Source organism: Lissotriton vulgaris, chromosome 8 (genome assembly GCF_964263255.1).
Source record: "Lissotriton vulgaris chromosome 8, aLisVul1.2, whole genome shotgun sequence".
In the NCBI taxonomy this organism is placed as follows: Eukaryota; Metazoa; Chordata; class Amphibia; order Caudata; family Salamandridae; genus Lissotriton; species Lissotriton vulgaris.
This window is the reverse complement of record NC_141696.1, coordinates 190286306-190308460: the sequence shown is the minus strand read 5'-3', so window position 1 is coordinate 190308460 and position 22155 is coordinate 190286306. Positions and strand designations below refer to the sequence as shown.

Sequence of the window (22155 nt, the reverse complement as noted above, 5' to 3'; positions counted from 1 at the left end):
TATGGAGCAACTTTTCATTTAGAAAGTTTAATTGAGAACATCATTGTTTCCCTGTTCAAATAGGAAAAAGTGGGAATAATAGGGCAGTGAATTACACAAGCAGTGCAATGAATAGTGCAGGCGGTGCATTAACCCCGCTTCAAGCAGACAACCTCTGCTGCGCATGGTTTCCGTGGGCAAAAAGAGGCGTCTTGTCTATTTTTTTAAAATGTTGTAATAATAACTATTATTATTATTAGGATTATTATTATTATTGTTGTTATTATTATTATTATTATTATTATTATTATTATTATTGTTGTTGTTATTATTTAATTTTTTTTCTTTTGGTTGTTTTTCCATTTATTGTGACTCGTCAGTCTACAATAGAATACTCCGTACAAAGGGGGTGTAGTGGAGGAGCCATGGAGGGCACATCTGGGCTTGAGGAGCCTAGATCACTCCAGAGCTCCCACTATGGCCTGGGTCTCCTCCAGAGTAATCAGGGTCTCCGCTTTGGCCACCTCGTCTGATGCACTCGACAGCCCCGACTGTGCGTTCTCCAAGTTGCTTTTGCAGCGTTGATGTCCAGCGTGCCTAAAGGATACGCTTCCTCCACCAGCAGCTGCACCGAGGAGTCTGGGTTCACCATAACCAAGCCGCTGCCTACAAAGTACTTGGAAGCAACTCCTTCATCACTGAACACGGAAATGACGCCAAGGGCCAGGACCTGGAGGGTTGGTGCATGAGCAGAGAGGATACCAAAGGCCCCAGTCATGATGAGGGCATCCACTTGCTTCAGGCTTGCACCACTAAAGAAGACCTCTGCCGGGGAACAGAAGTTAAAGCTCATGGGCTGTGGGCCCCCCGGGGCTGCCTCTGCAGCCAGCGCTCGCTGGGCTTGACTCAGCGGGGCGTGGAGCCGGAGCAAGCGGAGGACGACTGACAGCTGCATGGCTGACACAGGGACACCGGCACCGGAAGTGGCACCAAGGGCAAGAGCGCTATTATTTCATTTTTTGAAGAAAGGTTGTGGACCCCAATGGGATGGTTCTCAAATCCTTAGTGAGTCTTGGACCCTGGTGGCCTCCCTCTCGGATTGACGGACCACGTCTACAGTCCAACGAACCCAGGACAGTGCACACCAACATTTCGAAGATCCCTTGCAGCCTGACGTATGGACCCAGAGGCAAGGTATGCAGACTGTGGAGCTATCCTGGAGGTCCTCATATTACCTTTCGGAATTTGCAAACCCCAAGGCATAATATATGTTTTTATTAGTTTAACCGCAAGGAGTCCCTCTGCCCCTAGCCCCACCTCGGCCAGAGAGTGTGCTCCTCCCGTCCCATTATGGCTACTTCATTTCTTCTTTCCAGGATGTTGTGACCGCAGGGACCAAGCAGATGCTTCTGTAATGGTGGCAGCAACAGAGTTTGCACTGTTGCTGCCAGCCAGTCAGATGATTTTGGTCCACAGATCCAGTTTTTGGTTTGCAGGCACAAAATAGGAACCAGGAACAAAACACTGCCTCGCCTAATCAGATTTACTGATTTCTTTCAAATTTGGGTCCACACATGGTCTGCGAACCTGTGCTTTTGGACCATCCACAGATTAATGGTTTCGATAAAATAGACATAGAGAAAGCAACTGCCACTTCACATATAGAGCATGGAATGTATGATGCAAATGTAACCGGAATGCATAGGTTTGCAAACAAAAAAAGTGAATAATTACGCATTGGTGATATAAAAGAAAAATATATAATAAATGAAAGCAGAATACAAGCATAGATGGGCCTGACATGTCTGAAGTGGACTTACTAGGTGAATGCGCATAAGTGCACAGGCAAAATGCAAACACTCCCAATGAAGAAAAACAATGTCTGTAAAGGGCTGACCCATTTCCCCATAATGTATGTGTTAGACCTGTCACCTTAGAGTGGTCTTCCCCCAAACATTTTGCCTTCTCACCTCCTGTTTTGCTGAAGTCATTTTCTTTGGCCTTAGGACTATGTCCAATTTACCACTACTAACCAGTGCTAAAGTGCTCGTGCTCACTCCATAAAACATGGTAAAATTGACTTACACCTGATTGACCTATTTAATTTACTTATCAGTTTCATTTAAAGTGATATACCATATCCCCAGGGCTATTAAATTGAATGCTACTAGTGGACCTGCAGCACCTATTGTGCCACCTACTTAAGTAGCCCCTTAAAAAATGTCCCAGGCCTGCCATTGCACCCGTATGCAGCGTTAAACTGCCAATTCGGCTCAGAAAAATAAACTTCTTGTGTGGCCTAAATCTCGCTTTTTATTGCATATGTCACCCCTAAGGTAGTCTCTAAACAGCCCATGGTGCAGGGTACATTGTATTTTAAAGTTTGGATATGTACTTTTAAGTTGTACATTTCCTGGTAGAGAAAAATCCACAAATTCATTTTTCTCTACTGTGAGGCCTACCTCTCCCATAGGATAACATTGGGTTTCTGTATTACATTTAATAGGTGGTAACTTTTGTTTCGGAGCAGGTAGAAATGTCATGTTTGGTGTCTAGGGAATTGTAATTTGGAAATCCTCTTTAATGATAAAGTTGCATTTTAAATCATAATTCTAAAAATTCCACTTTTAGGAATGTGTCTATTTGCTTGTTCTAGCCATTTGGTAGCTGTAGCCAGTTACTGGGTCATATGCCTAGGTGTAGTTGGCAGTTGGCCTTTGTGTATTATTCTCAGACAGCCACACAATCGAGACAGGATGCGGGGCACAGCATTGCAAACCCCTACTTGCACTTCAAAGACCGTGCTTCAGCTCACACATAAAGAACTTCACACTAGCCTATTGTGCCCCCAGACAGACTGGGACCAGGGCAAGAAGTCAGAAAATTCGAGACAGACACTTCTTTGGGGGAAAAATTTGAAATGTTTCTTCCACTAAAAAGCTGGCAATAAGAACCTCATACACACTCTCTAGTTCACTTCTGGAACTGTGGAGGACTCTCATGGAACTGCCCTGCTGCCTGTTGCCTGCTGTAGATTTCAGAGGACTGCCCTGCTTCCTAAAGTCTGCCTTGTACCCTCAGAGAACTGCCCTACTGCTTCAGACCTGCTTTTCTGCTTAAACCCGAACCACCAGATTGACTCCAAACGCTAGTTGCCTGGTCTCCTGATCAGAGCCTCAGGGATAGAAAAGGCTCCAGCCATCTTTAAACTGCACCTGGACCCAGCCTGAGTGAGTCCTGACCCTTAAAGTGATGCCCCCCTGGAACTGGTGCTAAAGGTGCCAATGTAGCCCAAATCCAAAACTTTGGGACTTAAGTGGCTCATCGCAGAAGGGGTATCTGCCTTGTGGAGCCCTCGTGATCTACAGCTTGCAGCTTCCTCTCACTGGAGATTTTTGGCTTCTCATAAAGAGTAAGGGCGTTATTACGAGTTTAGCAGTCCTTCTGCAGCACCACCCCCGCTGCGCAGACAGTAGGACTACCAAGACAGTGGTGCACCCACCCACCGGATTCTCAGTTGAATCCAGGGTGGATGGACAGTACTGCAGCGGTCTCACTGTGGCATCTGTGTTAGGCTCATAGGAGAGCCTTAACAGCAGCAAAGTTCCTGCACGGTGTGGCATGCACCATCTTGTGCACGCCACACCATGCTGGAACGGGGGTGTAGTTCCAGGGGGGCACAACATGTGCCCCGTATGTTCACCCAGAACATCTCTGATACCCTTTAATGGCAGGTTCACCGGCATGAAATGGGCGGTGGAAATGCAACTCAGTATATCGACAGCAGTGCTGCAGCAGCACCGCCAGTATATTCCTGCCCCTTACCACTGCACCATTGCCATGAGATCCTGGATCCAGGCAGAGGCTGCGGTCCTGCTGCGGGCCGACTGCCACACTAAAAATATGGCGGGCAGGCAGTGGCGTTGGTAATAATTTATTAACTATATACTCTATTATTCTACATTGATGTGGGATTTTTCTTGTCTTGTGTTTTCACTTTATTCCTGTTTAAGTGCTACATAAATACTTTACCCATTGCCTCTACGTTAAGCCTGACTGTTTTTCTGCCAAGATATTAAAGAGTTAAGAACAGGTTAATTTATTGACTTTTTGTGGTAGACCCTGACAAGGATTGTAGCTGTTGCTCGAGTTGGGTTTCACCCCTTCAACCAACCTTCACATTTCTCCCAGTATGCTGTGGTGGGAGAGAACAAAATGTGAATAACACTTGACCAAAGAAATAGGCAAAGAGGCTGACTGAAAGACCCAGTCTATCAGTGGCAGCTACTCTGCTATGGCGGAAAAGCGTCGCCCCACTGTTTTTCAGCAGTGCCAACTTTAGAAACATAAAGTTATAATACATTTGTTATTATCATTTTATGGTTCGAGTCCTTCTGCGTTGTGGGCGGGTGGGTGGTCAGTGCTGCTCTGCTCTTGGAGCGATGGTTCAGTGGTTTGCCCACTCCTAAGTGTGCAATGACTGTTTGGTCGCCCTTTCGGGCCGCCCAAAACAGTCATGCGCACTTCCCTGTTCTCTATGCTGGCTGCAATACAGCCTGCATTGAGAACATGCCCACCCCTCCAGCCTCTGGCTGAGCACCGTGTCACGGCACTCAAATCAATCACAACATTGCATTGCAGCGCTGTCATTGGCTTAGGGGAGAGAGCCTGGCTGCCTACTACCTGTTCCTGTTGGAGGCACAAGAGCAGGAGCAGAAAAGACGTGAGACCTGGAATCAAGGTAAGCTTATTTTTTTTATTTCACCCCACCCTCCTCCCTGTGCGACACCCTGAAACACCACCCCCCCACTTCTGCGGCTCACCCTTGTGACCCCCACGCCCGCTCATCCACCCACGAGCCATGCAGGACGCTCCTTCAGTGTATATTCGTATATGTGTTTTTTTCCGTTTGAAACAAGCATGAGGCTGGCAAGACAGCTATTTAATGCACATAGAACAGAATATAAATAGAATATAGGGGCATATTACCAAGCAATAGCGATAATTATCGCTATTGCTTGGTTAGAGACAAAAATTTACCGCTGAGCTGCGGCGATTTTTATCGCAGATAAACCTTGGTATTACCAAGGTTTATCGCAAATGCGATAAAAATCGGCCGCAATGCATGAATATCGCTGAAAAGTCAGTGATATTCATGCATTACCGAGCTAATGCTCTTAGCCATGTTATCCACCTCCAATTGGATAACATGGCTAAGAAATGCTCAGGGCAGGTGTTAGCTTTTGGAGATATTCGCGCTTAGCCTGAATATCTCCAAAAGTTGGTAATAGGAAATAGCGATGTTAGCGACTGTTTCCAGTCGCTAACATCTTGGCACGCCCACTTTGCATGTCATTAGTGATAAATATCACTGACATGCAAAGCGGGGCCCAAGATGGTTGCTATCTCCTACTAGCTGTCGCTAACTGGTGTTAGCGACAGCTAGGTAATAGGGAGATAGTTTTATCTCCGCTTTCTTGGCTTTTAAAGCCAAAAAAGCGGAGATAAACCCCCTTGATAATATGCCCCATAGTGCGCATGGCTACCAATTTGTGGTGATATGTTTCTGTGCCGTGTGGGCCATTTTTCTCCCCATACTCAAAATTGTCATCTGTACCTACCGGTTTCTGTGCGACTTTGGGTTTGAATCTGTAATACAATAATGAAATGTGATTGCTTCTAGATTTTGGACCTAGCGTCAGAATTATTAACTATTCTGATTAAGAAAAACATAATGAAATCTCAAAGTTTTATACTATTATCTAGCCGGTGAGTAAGGGCTTACCTTCGGCCTAGTCTGGCGAGAGAATCAAATGCAAATAAATTCCACTTAGATCGTCTGCTTTCTAACTTGAAAGGACTTTATGGATATTAGTCGGGGAAGGTTTGAAATTTGGGATACCTAGGCCCTGCCAGGAACTTGTCAAGTAGAAACAGCTTCAGGTCTAGCCTCTCCTGTGTCCTCTGGTGAGCTGACTTCACACCCGCGTCATCTTGCTCCAAAGTGTACAACTAAAAAATAATGGAGGTTCTATTCCCAACCAGACAGAGTGTACGTGCCTGATTCATTGACCCCCAAACCTGCTTAACTCAGAACCAGCGAAGGTGCATCTAAAAAGCGAAGGCAAGTGGCAGCAACGGGTGCGATACTGCAGGTCACATTGGCTAATTTAGTTATTTGGGTGGCAAGGAGCGGCAGATGGAAAAATAAATTTTTGTCTACAGCACCATCAATCTTAGCACTGGTGCTGGAGAAGGCAGACTTTTAGCTCAGGGTCTGCCTGTTTCCTTCAATATGAAGACAAAGTGGTCGTGAAGACTGCCTGTCATCACACAGTGCCTGCCTGTTTTCACACAGTGCCTGCCTGTCATCATACAGTTAAGCCCCCGGTTATTGTCTTTTCCATTAGACCGATGGTTCTTTGAAAGTTTTTCAAAATTCGCACGGTGCCTGCAGGAGCTGAGCAAACATTCAGAGAAACAATTTGGTTTAAGTGGTAGGGCCCTACCTTAAGGCAAAAGGAATAAAAAAAAATAGATATACAAATAAAAAGTCATAGGGAATAACTATATTCACGCGGTTCTCAGAGTAACAGCAGTTCAGCAATATTTGTGATGCTGCGCGCGAGAGCCTGCCACTAAATCCAGATCTTTACAAAGGAAAATGAAAAGCAGTAATCCTCTTAGGGTTATCCTATAAGTCATATTGATTACAGAGAATAAAACATGGGAAGAACTGCATCGTATACTCTTTTAATAAGTCTACGGAGGATATGGATTCCAGTGGGCACGTAGACACCCCTTATTTTTTTTAAAAAGAGGGAGGTTGGTCTTTCTTTTCCTTCGGGACCCTTGAGAAGAAGGCAGTGTGTATTTTTGTGACTCACTTCAGAATAGTAGCCTTCTGTTTGTACCTCCTAGCCTAATCAGTGCTTAATTTGTAAAACACTCAGGGCCAGGTGTAGGTAAATGGCATTTACCGATTCGTAAATACCGAATTTTACCGATTCGATATTTACAAATCGGTAAATGCCATGTAGGTAAATATTCGGTAACATTTACCGAATCGTTAAGATTCGGTAATTACTGAATCGGTGTTTACCGATTCGGTAATTGCCTTTGATTCCTATGGGCCTTGAGGCCCATAGGAATCAATAGCAATTACTGAATCGGTAAATACCGATTCAGTAAAATTACCGAATTGTCAAGGGGGACAGGGTGTCACTTTGACACCCTGTTGCATCCCTGATTCTGGCTTGTGTGCCATGTGACACACATACATGCCCTTAGGGCATGTATGTGTGCCACATGCACAGGTGTACATGCACAGATGTCCATGTACACTGGAATTCTTTACGACCGGTATTTGGACACCTACATCTGGCCCTAAATGTCAGGGCTCTCCTCAGGAGGCTACTGCAGCTTGCCCCTGCGAGCCCTGCTAATGATGGTAACAACATAACTATTAACCATCACACTACTAAACGGGTGACAATTCGAACTATTTCAGGCCCCCAAGCTAGAAGAGTGGCTTGGGCGGCATGTAATAGTCATTTTTGATGTATATTGAATTAATAAGTACCTGTTGTGATCATCTCTAAATTGGCCAGACAGCGCCACCTCACAAGCACCAGTGTTGGCAATTAAGTGCCGGTGCCCAGAACCAAAAACCACCGCCTCAAATTAAGCACTGAGCCCAATGGTCTGCCAGCAGTGTCCCTGTGGGGGTTCCGGTCAAAAATTAGTTGGCAGGGGCATCTCGAACCCGGCCCTTCCAGTGTGAAGGATCTTGGCCCATTAAGTGCAGCAGATATTTCTTGCTTTCGCCAAAGTCTGTAGTCAAGGAGCCAGCCTCACTGTCTGTACAACTGCCCAGCTGGCATTTTTTAATATTGCCAATATGATCGATAATGCAGCCACTCATGAAGGAAAGGACAATTGCTGTGTTCCTGGACTCTGAGGCTAGTGAGTTAATCGGACTGATCAATATAGGGATTTTGCTACAAATTAATGAAACTTATTTTTCAATTGGAGGCCTGCTGCACTCAGGATAGCCCTGGCTAAGAAATTAGTATGTTAAGAGTCCGTCAGTTCTCAGATATATATGTGCAGTTCATCTTTTTTCATGTATACAAAAGTATCAGATCTCAGTTACTGAAGAATTCAAGGGCCCTCGCGTGCTAGGCTATTTTATGGTCTGTAAGGCTCCCTCCGATTAGTAACATCAGAGCCTTTGCAATGGCATTTTTGAATTCACTGAAGCCACTATGTGAGTCGGGAAGGAGTTTCTATAAGATGTTACAGAATCTTACTGAATAGCAATATGGGTTTGGGAATACCAAGTCGGTATTTGGAAAGGCTTGCAATGACCAGAGCTGCTGAATTTGGAACTGGGGAATCAGGTATGAGTCTCGGCATTGGCTCAACATTCTGTGATTCCTGGCAAATCATTAAAAAAATAAAACAACTAAATGAATCTGTTGAGAATGCTCTGGGCCGTTTCTTCCAATTCAGCTCTGTTTATTTGACCTTTTTAGTAGACTGAGAGGAAAAGGGGTTAACAGCAGTTTAACAGCCTGATTCATGAAGCTAAATTGAGCTCGCAATAGCTGCGAAAATGCTATTGCGGGCGCAATTTCCATAATCGGAATTCACCATGAAAATAGCGAAATCGCAAACACAGAATTGCGAAATTGCTAAAATATTCGCAGAATCCCGGCAGTAGACCATTTGCGATTCGGAAATAGCGAGAAATCATGGATTCTGCGAAAAATAATAGCGAATTTGCAAATTCCTCGCAATCGGGATTCATGAAAAATCGCAATTAGCGAAAAACCCAAAATCGCATTTTGCGAGGCGCAATTTAAGGACAACCCAAAGCAGGTGGTAACCATCAAACCCATAGTAAAAAATTTTTTGAAAAACCGTTGGCCTATCAGCAACTGGTGCTGGCCTGACCAAACACACTTAAGGAGAAGCAGCATCAGCATAAGGAGCGTCACAATGCCAGGAATGTACATGGTGGTCAGGCGGCGAAGGCTACAGCGAGCAGCACGGAGGAGACGCAGAATCCAGGCCAGGATCTTCCGCCAGCGGATCACCCTGCTGGGCCAAACCAGAGAGCAAATTTATGCAAAGTACCGCCTGAATGGGGCAATGATCATCAAGCTAATTCAGGACCTTGACCCCCTGATTCAGCACCCAACAAGGCGGACCAATGCCGTGCCAACACATGTCCAGGTATTGTGTAGCCTGCAGCTCCTGGCCTCCGGGAGCTCCCAGGGGATAGTTGCGGCTGCTGGGGGGATATCCCAGCCCACCATGTCCCGCTGCCTAGGGAGTTTCCTTGATGCAATGCTGACCCAGCTACACCAGCACATCAAATTTCCAACAAGCCAACAGGAATTGGATGAGACCAAGCTTCAATTCTACAATGTTGCGCATTTCCCACACGTGATAGGATATATGAGGAAAAGAACTTGATGGCTGGATGAATGATTTTGATTCTTCTCATAAATGGAAAGGAATTTCACCATATAACACATCCTACACTAAGCCAAGAATAGGGGAACCCCTAATAAATCAAGGAAGCAAGAAAGGTGTCAGCATCATAGCATGTCCACCCCTACCTAGCCCACTGTTATCTCACACAACAATATAAGCATCTTTTTTTTTTTTTTTACAAAATACAATTGCATCATCAATAAAACAGACCAACAACTTTTCTTGTGGGAAAACTGCTGCAAGTTTATTCGCATTTATGTTATGATTTACACAAGTAGGGTTAGCTTACGGGTGATCATCCGAGTGCAGCACCATTTGGGACTAACCGCTGACACTCCTCCTGAAACAATCTCCAGCCACCGGGCATTACGTTGCCATCTTGTTATTTATACGGTGCTGTGTATTACCTATTAGGGCTGCGGCCCAATACTTTTTATGTGGTTGCTGCACCAGTGTCTCGATGGAGCAAGGTAAGGCCAACTCCCAGGTGTCAGGATACCAACTGTCCCTTCCAGGATGAAGGGGTTGCCGTTGTGTTCTTCTTCTCATGGTCCCCTATGGCCCGAGGATCTCATTTTTAGCTGCCCCATCGCCCTCTGATGGGGTATTACTCGCTTTTTGCATTAAGATCACCCTGTAACTCTGCTTGGGACGCTGTATAGCAGTTCTGTTGCGTTGCTTGGCTCTCCCGTTCCTGTTAGGTAGGTGGGTGGCAAAATCCTCTGCTGCTGCTGCTATAGAGGAATGTCCAGGTGAGGTGCCCACCTAAATAGCCTGCTGCCTCCCGGAAATGCGTCGTCCCTGGGGAGGAGAGATCTCGCCTGTGTGGTGGCCCACTTCATGCCAGGTGACAATGGAAGAAATCCTACCCCCACCCCCTCAGGGGCAGTGAGCAAATACTAAGGGGCGTCACCTCTAGTGTTCCCCTGCGGGGGACTTGGCCATCCGCCTAGAATTTCCATCCCTAGCCCACTGTTATCTCACACAACGATATAAGCATCTTTTTATTTTTTGACAAAGCCACCGGACATTATTTTATCATCTCATTATTCATCAGGTGCTGTATATTACGTATTGGGGCTGCGACCCAATGCTTTTTATGTGGTTGCTGCACCCGTGTCACCACGGAGTGAGGTAAGGCCACCCCCAGCTGTCAGGATATCAACTGTCACTCCTTCCGAGATGAAGGGGTTGCCGTCGTGTTCTTCTCATGGCCCCCTATGGGTGAGGATCTCATTTTTAGTGGCCCCGTCGCCCTCTGATGGGGTATTACTCACATTTTGCAATAAGATCACCCATAAGACCACTCCATGGTTTATGGTGGCCTACCGCAGCCCTGAGTCCCCCACCTGTGTAGCTCTAGTGTTCACTCCCCACATCCCAGTGCTTTTAGGACCCACCAAATATTCCTCATAAACACCTCATTGCCCTGATCTGATAGGTGCACCCCATCCTTTGCTAAGTAGCCAGGGGTCCTTGTACATAGTGGATCATGCTTCACAAAGCCAAATCCTGAGTTCCTCGTGAACATCTGCGTTCTCCTTGAGGCTTCTACTGCTGAGTGTGATCAAGCTCCCCACCAAATTCCTCAGCTGCTGCTGCTAAAGAGGAATGTCCATGAGGCTGGGTGAGGTGAGTCCAAGTGAGGTGCCCACCTAAATAGCCTGCTGCCTTGCGGAAGTGCATCACACCTGGGGGAGAGATCTCACCCGTGTGGTGGCCCACTTCCTACCAGGTGGCAATGGAAGAAATACCACCCCCCTCTGGGGCAGTGAGGAAATACTAAGGGTCCCCCTGCGTGGGACGTGGCCATCCGCCAAACCTCTGTAGTAGTTCTTTAGGTAAAGAATCATGTATAGCATAAACCCACACAATCAGAGATTTCAAAAGAGGTCTGTACCACTCCAAGCCTAAAGGGAATCTGAATAACCCCAAGGTGGGTTTACTAATTATACTGCTCAAAGAACATTCGAGAAAACATGACTTCATACACATCTCTTTTGTTGAACAACAAATCAGTGACCGGAAAGATTATTCCAAGGTATTCATGTATGAGCTTAGACACCAATTCTAAGTTCATGTGATTTATTTCACATCAATTATAACTTATTTTTTACACATGTGAATTAAAAACATTCACCGATGTCATGGGAAAGAAAACACCTTATTTAGTATGCCATACTTATCAACATGACAGATTCAATATTACAACAAATACACATAAATGTTATACATGTGAGAAAACGTGAACGCCAATACAATTATCAATGTCCTATACATGTCCTGCAAAGAACCAGTCCATATTTGATATGTGGATCACAGGCGGACCCTTAACTGTTTCATTGGTCCTGCCTGTGTTTAGGGCAAAGGGCTGTGCAGTCTGTGAAGAGGGTCGTCTGCTCATTGGGAACATAGGGCCCGATTCACAGAATTAACTTAAGACAAAATCCTAAACTTACTACTTTTGGTATTCACAGAATGCACTTACTACTTTTGGTATTCACAGAATGCACTTACTACTTTTGGTATTCACGGAATTGATTTACGACTACTAACTTTCCTCCGCACTCGGACCGGAAATTCCGGCCCGAAGGCGACGCTTCTGGCTTGGAGGCGGGGTTACCGGCTCGGAGGTGGGGATTTAGCCATGACTGAAACCTTCCCCTCTGGGCCAGAAGCTCTGCCTCCGGGCCGGAAGCTCCGCCTCCGGGCCGCAAGGTCCACCTCCAAGCCGGAATTTCCGGCCCGAGTGCGGACGTAAAGTTAGTAGTCGTAAATCCATTCTGTGAATACCAAACGTAGTAAGTGCATTCTGTGAATACCAAAAGTAGTAAGTGCATTTTGTGAATACGAAAATTAGTAAGTTTAGGATTCTGTCTTAAGTTAATTCTGTGAATCGGGCCCAAAATTTATTTAAACAGATTCCCATCCAGTACCCCCAAATTGGTTAATTTGCCTTTGCCCAGATGTCTGTCAACGTGTTTCAAATCCCTTATAGTTCTAGGGTTTTCCTCAGGACTCGGACTTGGTCAGCGACTGTTGTTATGGATGCCCAGATGCTTGTGTGATGGGGCGTCAATGGTGCATCTAATCGTTGTAAAGCGGGAGCTTCTACATATTTTCGGGATTGCATCCCGTGTCCATGTCCTCGTGCCACTAGAAGACTGTGTTTGCATAGTATTCACTCCAGCAGGCCACAATGCCTGGGAATGTAGCCAATCGTAGAGGATCGCAGTTTGTGACCTAGTTCATGCATAATAATGAGGTACACTGAATTACGACCCACTCCGATTCTGTATTTCGTGAGCTGACTTATTAGTACATATCACAAAATGAAAATGCATTCAATTAAAGTCGATGCAGCAGTGGCGTAGCAGAGGTAGAGGGGAGCATGCGTTTTAGGGGCGGCAGCCTCCCTCCTCCACTCCTATCTGCGGCTGTTGCGGCAAATGCAGGAATCGCCAGCACCCCACTTCCCTGCGCTCTTACATGCGGTAAACGCAGGGGCCTCCACAGGCAGCAAAAAGTCTAGTTATGCCCCTGCGGTGTAGTTTTACCAAATTAGTGTTTAGTACATTCCTGATAGCAAATCACAAATTGCAAATTGTGAAATGTCAAAAATTATAAGTTTGTAATAGGAATCTTTGTACATGAGGGCCCTAGCACTCTGAAGACACGGTTTCATCTATCCTGCTCCTCGAGTCTTGCTGTAGATAGGGGCCACGATGGTGACAGGCAAACTGCTCTTGGTCAAAATTTCCCACAATTGTGTTTATTGCCCCCCACCACCCTGAAGGGGACAACGAAAGACAGAGTAGATGTGCCTGTACTGCTCAGCAGGTTTCTCTCTCTGGCAGACATACAGGAGGAAACCACATGCACTGGTACGATTAAGTGTGTGCAAAGGCAATGCATCCCCCTCGGGATTAAACATATCCTAGTCCATATATGTTCCCACAAAAAAGGAAATTACACATTTGATGATATTCCTTAATTAATGGGCATCCACAAAAGACCTGAGTTTGAGGGAGGGAAGGGAGGTTAACCAGCTACAAAGTGCACACTTTAGGACTCATGCACAATAGCCACTGGCATCCTAGGGGAGTGAGGGGGCATATGGGTCCTGTGTAAATACTCCAATAGTTCTGCCCTCATCTTCCCCTCTGCCCCACGTGCTTTTGAAAGGCCCACTGTGTTGGGAACTGACTCAGAAAAAACACAGACATTCCATGTTGGTATGCATATTATTCTGTCCAACTAAATTTCACTGGAAAGGAGTAAGTGTTTATTGTTAAGACAATACACAAGCCTACATGTGTGCTTAAAATGTTTAAATATGATGACTGTGTATGTATGTGTGCATAAATCTGAATATCCATAACTATATAGATATAGTTACACACGTACATACTACACTTATGTAGACATGGATATATAGACATATATACAGTCATTTTTAAACATTTTATCTATCTATCTATCTATCTATCTATCTATCTATCTATCTATCTATCTATCTATCTATCCATCCATCTATCTATCTATCTGTAATATCTTATCACAGGTTTACATCATCATAAAATACCCCAGGCAGTCTATATGCCTTTTGTGGGACCTTAACCTGCAACCTGCTGGATTTAGGCAACTTCAGCTCTCCAGATTCCACACATTCCACACTGCCCCCTACAGGAATGTCATACAGTGCTTGCATTAGCCTCCTGTAAAAACCTTAATTTGGTGCATACAGAAATGGACCGCCTGTTTGTTCGCTGAAAGCAGTGCACCATGCACTGGGTGTTGTGCAGTTGTGATTCCGTGTAGGGGACATTGCATTTCTTGCAAGGAGCTGACTGTTATTATGAATCTGGATACCTTAAAGATCTTTGGCCCAGTAGACCATCCACTGGTCCTTAGGATACCTTGGCATTTACTCTGGTCCTAACACACTGTTTGCACCATCCAAGCATCTTCATGGTCACTCTTAATACAGCACACGTTCTGTAACCCTTGCACTCAACATAGAAGTTCTCTTTGACTCATGTGCAAAGTCAGTGCTTACTGAATGTCCTTTGCCTACACTCCTTCCCTCATTTACCTCATGCTTTCCCCCACTTTTGAATCTTTAATGGGGTGTGTGAGACTGGTTTGGAGTGATGTTCTGGCCTAGCTGAGTTTTCTCTCGCTCTGAGACCTTGTTTAGGTTTATGGATTATTTTTCCCTTTTCTATGCTGAATTAAATTTCCAAGTTGTGAATGTTGATCAGATCAAGACACCTTTTTGGCAGGGGCTTATTAGATAAATAGTCAAGCAGTACTCTATTGTTTGTGCTCTTCTGTGTTTACTCTCCAAATATTGACTTCCACCAGCCTGTGTCGCTACCAGGCTGCTGTTTTTGTGTAGTTTGAGGCTCATCAGACTTGCTGAGAATTTTGCAAAGAATTTTACAAGGTGCATTTCAGAAAGAAGTTAGTGATATTTTAAGAAAATATTTTAATATCCTAAAGAAGAAAAATGCACGGGATCATAGGTTCGCCCTCACTAAGCACTACTGACGTGTGATATATTTGTCTACATCATTGATTCTATAGTATGCTGCGCTACAGAACAATCACACTCATCTGATCAGAACATGTTTAGCAGTGCTTTGGAGACAGGTCTGTGTTTCAGTCAGTTTAGCATTCTTACCAGAATTTTAAACTTGTTTAAAATAGAGAGAGTAACCGATCCCAGGATGCTTGTTTCCGGTCCAGGGAAGACATGGCTTGGCAGTTTGGGCTGGACTGTTCCCATGAGGCACAGGGTCAGACTAATTTGCTTATGGCCATGTCTGAACTGGGGTGGTGGAGTGAGCTAAAGAATGATGATGGATTAAACCCAGATCAGTGACTGGGGATGAGTGTTTGATTTGCTCAAACGCTCAGTCCATCATCCCCTTTGGTATTGCTTAGTCTACTTCTGCTCCCGGAACCCAGTATCTTCTCTTTTTATTCCTGCATTATGATTTTGATTATGACACTGTTCAGTGTTGTCTAGGTTTGTGCTATATAAATACCATATATATCCATACATATACTCCCTAAGGACAATTCCATTGAGGACAGAAGGGTGCATTCACCAATTCAAATAACTGGGCTTTTGTTGTGGTAAAAGCACCTTACACCTTCGGCCGTGGAAGCCTTATTCAAGCTATATTCATCAGTGATATCATCAGTGAAGTCACTGACCATGTCATGAGTGATGTAATATGTGATGTCATCAGCTGTGCACTGCGGGGGCGCAAGTTATAGTTAGCTCAACTAACTATAACAGTTGAATTTCTCTGGTTTTGTACAAGTGAAATGTCCAACTAACGATAACGTCCCTGAAACCTGTGGTTTTTTTCAATGAATTTCTATGGGGTTTTTTAAATGAGAATTTCTAACTATAACGCCCCTGAAACCTAAGGCTTTTTCAGTGAAAATATATATATATCCACGGCTTTATTTCAACGTGAGAATGCACGAATGAATTAGATTAGACCCCTGTATGGATAGAACACCTTTCCAATATGGTGCCCACAGAGGCACAAAGGGGTAATGTCCTATGTTTATGTCAATGTTCATTAACCTCTATATTTAATGGGATGTCTGAAATTGACGAGTGACACACTGACGAAGGCTTACGCCAAAACGCGTCTGTGCTTTTCTGTTCCCCAAAATTAAATCGCTGGATAACTCTTGGATTATGAGTGCTGCCTCTTTCTTGTGAGACTGGGAAGAGTTTTGAGCGTCATATATATATATATATATATATATATATATATATATAGAGAGAGAGAGAGGGAGAGAGAGATTCCAGATCCTGAACCTCGGCCTCAATCGCCAACGTTTATCAGGTACAGACCACAAAATACGCATATATATATATATATATATATATAAATATATATATATGTGTGTGTGTGTATTTTTATCCGGACTTGTTAACATCCTGTCAGTGTACATTACACAGAGTAGGAATGCCCATCAATCCAACTTAATGTATTGTGGAAAGAGAGAATAGTAGATGCACGTTCTGTCCCCTCAGGTTTATAGTCATATTGTTCAGTGCTTTATTTGTGACACAGAAAGAGAGGAAGCAGACAGGCTGCTGCAAATTAGATGAATTCATAATTGAGCATTTTCAAAGATGTTGTCGTAGATATTCTGCATTTTGTAGAGTGTTAGCATAAATCCTTTGTTCAACAACAATTAAGTTTTGCTAACAGTACATTGAGATGAAGCACAAATATTAAAAGTTGTATATTTAATTGCCTAGTATATCCGATGGATAGAAGTTTAAGTATTTATTCATGAGCTCTGAAGGACATCTGAGGCAACAGCTCTTAGCTGGATCCAGCTCTTTGCTTACCAGTCCAAGGCTGCCAGTTCGAATTAATACAACAGCCCACTAGAGCTCTGACATGAATTACCAGCACTGACAGCACTGCTGCATCTTGTCTGCAACACGCTAAATTATCTTCCTGCAATGACACATTTATTATACCTACTTCAGTGACAGAGCAACACTGAAATATTCAAATGAGCCATGGTCCTTTATATTTTCATTTTAAGATATTGTTAATAATTCAAGAATCATACATCTTCAGCATATTGTTTGAGAGAGTAAGGATGTGTATAAACATCAATACTTGTTTTGCCATATTTTTATATGCTCAATTTGTGCTCAGTCAAAGATTTTGTTTAACTTTAGGGAGAGAATGTGTTTGGAGAAACTGACAGAGCCTTGTGTTGTGACTATTCTCAGACAGCTGATGTGAAATACCTGATCCATAGCTCAGTTTCGTTTATTTCCACAGGTTTACATCATCAGATTGCATGCTGGCTCAAAATGCATCCTCTGTAGTCCTACAATCATGAAACAAAAATACACTTTAACTTAAAACTAGAGACTCTTCTCTAAGCTTCATTTCTTTGGAATGACCCTCTCCTTACTTTCCATGCCTTTGCTCTCTGAGTGTAGCCTAATCGCATGCCTGTCTACTCATTCTCTGTTATTGGATTTCTGCTCACCTCATAGAGCACAGCCTCCTTCTTTGAAACCATAATTTTCACCTTATAATTATTATAATCATGAATAAGAATCCTAGGACTCTTACGCTGTGATTTCGTTTAAAATCTTAAGACTGACTACTCCTAGGATGCTCTGCCCGCTTCTGAACCTGTATGCTCCTTCGCGAACATTATGTCCTGCGGGCCAAAATTTGGTCGAAGTTCCTCGGTTCAAACGTAGTAGAGCGGGAGGACGTTCTTTTCCCGTTCTTGCAGCTAAAGCTTGGAACGCTCTACCTACTTATATTAGAGAAATTCAAAGTTTGTCCGTCTTTAGGAAAGCCATAAGAACTCATTTATTCCAGTGAAATTCCTCTGGAGGTGCCTATTCACCACTTTGCTGGGGCAGCTGCGCGCTATATACATTTTTTTAACATAACATAACATCACATAATGAACTAATATATTTGCAGTTGAAACAAGTTTTAAATGAGACTGAGAAGTGTGTTTATCAAAGTGTTCTAGTTAGGCCAGATATTAGTGAAACAAGCCATATTAGTTAAATGGACATGGTTTCTCTCTTTGTGTCTTTTCTCCTGCATCTAGCCCTTCCCATCAATGTTTTCTGTGGCTCTCTTCTCTCTCCTCACAGGCTTTTCAAAACAGGAAATAAAATGAAATAATTTAGTGTTGCTCCATTTGTGCATGTAAAGTGAAAGAACTTTCTGATGTTTGACTACTGCTGTAAAAATGTTGCTAAAGTCCTAGGACTCTTACGCTGCTTCTTCGTTGGTGGGTTAGTACACAGATCTTGTGTATGGCACATTGTCTGCTGAATGTTGTAATGTAAGTAGAACTTCTTATGATGATGTGTTGCTGAGGCTGTTCGAAATTTACTCAAAAATGGGAAGGAGCAACGTTACCTGTATGAAGCCAAAGTTTCTGATTTGTCAAACAATCATCATACCAAGAAACTGTGCCCTTGCTAATTTATTATGCGAAAATTGTGTATTAGGACCCCTTGGTTTTGGGGATGAGCAGAGATTTTGAGAGACTTCTACCTTGCTACCAGGGATGCTATGCGACTCTGACGGATTTGGCTGCTCATTTGAGACTTTGTTGATTGACTTTGCATTTTTTCTGTATAACTCTTTACTAAGTGTCTTCATGACCTTTATTCTTTATTGCTAATGTTAAAGATGTTTGTAATACATTTGTTAACCTTTCCGGATCGAGAACTTATTTATTGCATGCTCTTTGTGACTTATGCTGTTATTTTTGCTAAGATGGTGGTGGGGTGTTCTCTGACGCAAGATCAGTTTAGAAGCAGAGTCCATGGAGGTAAATGGTGATATTCTGAAATGATTGGGTACCGCGATTATTCGGGCTCGGTCCTGATTATTGGGTTACAGTGTTCCGCTCTTACAAAGGATTGGGAAGGGTCTCTGAGAATACAGCAACAGTCAGTAATGATGGATTGAGATGAACTACACTGAAGCTTCATCCCTAGGATGGCATTGGGGGCGTAACACAGGCCCCCGCAGCCCCTGCAGTCCAGGCGCGGGGTGGGGGGGGGGCGAGATGCAGGGAGCACCCTCAGCACAGTATTCATGCCTGAGAGCTCCTGAATAAATCCAGTGCAGGGAACCCTCTGTGTACCCTGCAGTGGGTCCCCGCAACTTTTGTTATGCCACTGCATGGCAACCTTCCTCATCAGCAAAGCACCCACACAGTTCCTTGGCTACAGATGCTATGGTAAAAAATGTATTTCTAAGACTGGGGGGAGGGGAGGGGCGGGGAATATGGGAACAGGCTCAGAAGATTCATTTCTTGTAGTGTGGGACATATGCAATGCCATAATTACTTACCGATAATTGTGTTAATCCAAGTCTTTCTTCTTCACTTTAATTCATAGAATTTGCCACCGTCAGGTTCAGAAGCTCCCTTCGTGCACCAGATGGGGCTTGTGGTAGTGCTAGGATTCCCATGTGCACAGTGACTGGAGCACTGGCACCTGCGAGATAAGACAAAGGAGTAGGCATGACCTCCGCAACCCTAATGGTGTCAAAGAGACTGTAGCAGACTCCAGCTTGGATTAGGACAAGAGTTTGTGGAAAACAAGGCTGAGTAGTGAATTGCCTATCTTTCTTAGGTTGCCTGTGGATCAATATTGAGCTAATATCTTCTCAATTTCCAGTGGTGTCTGGTGACTTTTCAAAGTGGTGAGGCGTAAACATTTGAGAAGAGTTCAAATTAGCGAGCAAAGTAAGTGAGCCTGACCAACAGAAGGAGTTTCAAGAGTGTTGCCCTCGGAGAAAATTTTGAGAAACAGAGGGACGAATGATGCATTATTTATAGATACATTCGGTGAGAAAGCAATAAGGACATTCCTCAAAGTCATTAAGCAATCACAGACACATTTTGCCCTGTTTGAGGTGTGATGAAGTCAACATGCTTGAAGAGAAGGTTAGAGGGGAGGTGGTGAATACCACGTACCATTATGAGTACACCAACAAGAGAAATAACCCACTCACACCGGTACAAAAATAATCCCTTTAAAATATACCCAAAGGCCCGACCTCATCACACTCTTATCACAGGATTGCACCTCCATTCAGGACACATTCATTACCACTGGTTATGTAAACTTGCCTGAGATCGGTACTTTGTCTTAGAGAATGAAAGAAAACCTTTAGAAGAAACATAACATTTCATTCCCTGATTTTCACTAGAGGTGGACTAACCACTGGAAGCTCGAGCCAGGCTCAAGTCACATGCCTGGCTCTGGCTGGCTCAGCTTGAGGTTCTCTCGGACCCTCGAGCACAGAACGAGCTGAGCTTTCATGCGGCTTCTGGCCGACACCCACCGCCTGACTTCATGCACAAAGAATTAAAAATAAAGCAGGGATGGTTGATGAAAAAAAATAGTAGAGAGATATAGATATCAGTCTCGAGGCTTAATTACACAACATGAAAGCAGAAAACCTGGCTCAAACCCGGCTTCCCCGTTCGGCCAAATTGTGTGATCCTAGGCAAATATTTTAGTTCAATGTGCCACCTTTATTCTACATTATCACATGTGAAGGCTCCTTTAAATACATGAGTTCAGGATACGTGCTAGATAAAATCATCCAGTTTAAAATAGGAATATAGGGCAATAGACTGATCTTGACAATTGACTTGCCACTTAGTGCACTACTAATATTGTCATCGGATCACTGAAACAATATCGATGTCAAAAATATTGATATACCAAAATATCGAGTAAAAAATATAAAATGCCAAAATATCGACTTCCTATCTCCAAACAGGTAAGTAAAAAAATTGTGAATCAAAAATATCGATGTTAAAAATATAGACAGTCAAAATATCGACTTTTTTAAAAAGTTAAAAGTAATTTAAAATTAATAAAATAATAAATATAACTAACTTAAACATACTTAAAATACTTAAATAACATAAAAAATAATAGATAATTAATATATTAAAAAAAATAAAAAATTAAACACATATATATATATATATATATATATATGTAAGGTTCGTGTTGCGACTCAATTACTTTCCGAGAGGGGAGAAGTGTGAGAATTAATATCGGCTGGCTCCGCCGAAGAGAAACGCACCACCAGAAGAGCGCCATCATCCTCCAACCTGGAGCCTCTCTGCGGACTCGTACAAACGAAGAGGGGGATGCCGTGCCGCCAGGGACCTGCCCTGGTATTGGACCTGGGTCAACTTTGAAAGTGAGCGGACCTGGGGAACCTTAGCCCACACAATCTTGTGTCTTAATTGAAAATAAAAATGACTCTAATCTCGGAACAGTAGTTAAACTACATCACCCACTGGAGGGAATTAAACATTGCGCCTTTGGAACTGCAGGTACCACAATGCCTTACAAACAGGAAGTAATCCTGACACTTAAGTACCACCGGAGGAAGTGAAACCTAACATCTATCATTGGACTGCAGAAACCAACGGTGCACAATCGGTGTAAATGGCTCACCTTGAGAAAGTTCAAGCAGAACGAAATGCGTCGGAAAATGCCACATGCTGTTCCTGTTTAAATAAATTGGCGAAAAAACAAAGGTTCGTGTTGCGACTCAATTACTTTCCGAGAGGGGAGAAGTGTGAGAATTAATATCGGCTGGCTCCGCCGAAGAGAAACGCACCACCAGAAGAGCGCCATCATCCTCCAACCTGGAGCCTCTCTGCGGACTCGTACAAACGAAGAGGGGGATGCGGTGCCGCCAGGGACCTGCCCTGGTATTGGACCTGGGTCAACTTTGAAAGTGAGCGGACCTGGGGAACCTTAGCCCACACAATCTTGTGTCTTAATTGAAAATAAAAATGACTCTAATCTCGGAACAGTAGTTAAACTACATCACCCACTGGAGGGAATTAAACATTGCGCCTTTGGAACTGCAGGTACCACAATGCCTTACAAACAGGAAGTAATCCTGACACTTAAGTACCACCGGAGGAAGTGAAACCTAACATCTATCATTGGACTGCAGAAACCAACGGTGCACAATCGGTGTAAATGGCTCACCTTGAGAAAGTTCAAGCAGAACGAAACGCGTCGGAAAATGCCACATGCTGTTCCTGTTTAAATAAATTGGCGAAAAAACAAAGGTTCGTGTT

General features: G+C 43.8%; 1 pseudogene; it reads right to left on the bottom strand.

The window, feature by feature from the left end:
- Window positions 1–437: 437 nt before the first annotated feature.
- Window positions 438–934, bottom strand: LOC147696852 (ATP synthase F(1) complex subunit delta, mitochondrial pseudogene; annotated as a pseudogene).
- Window positions 935–22155: the final 21221 nt, after the last annotated feature.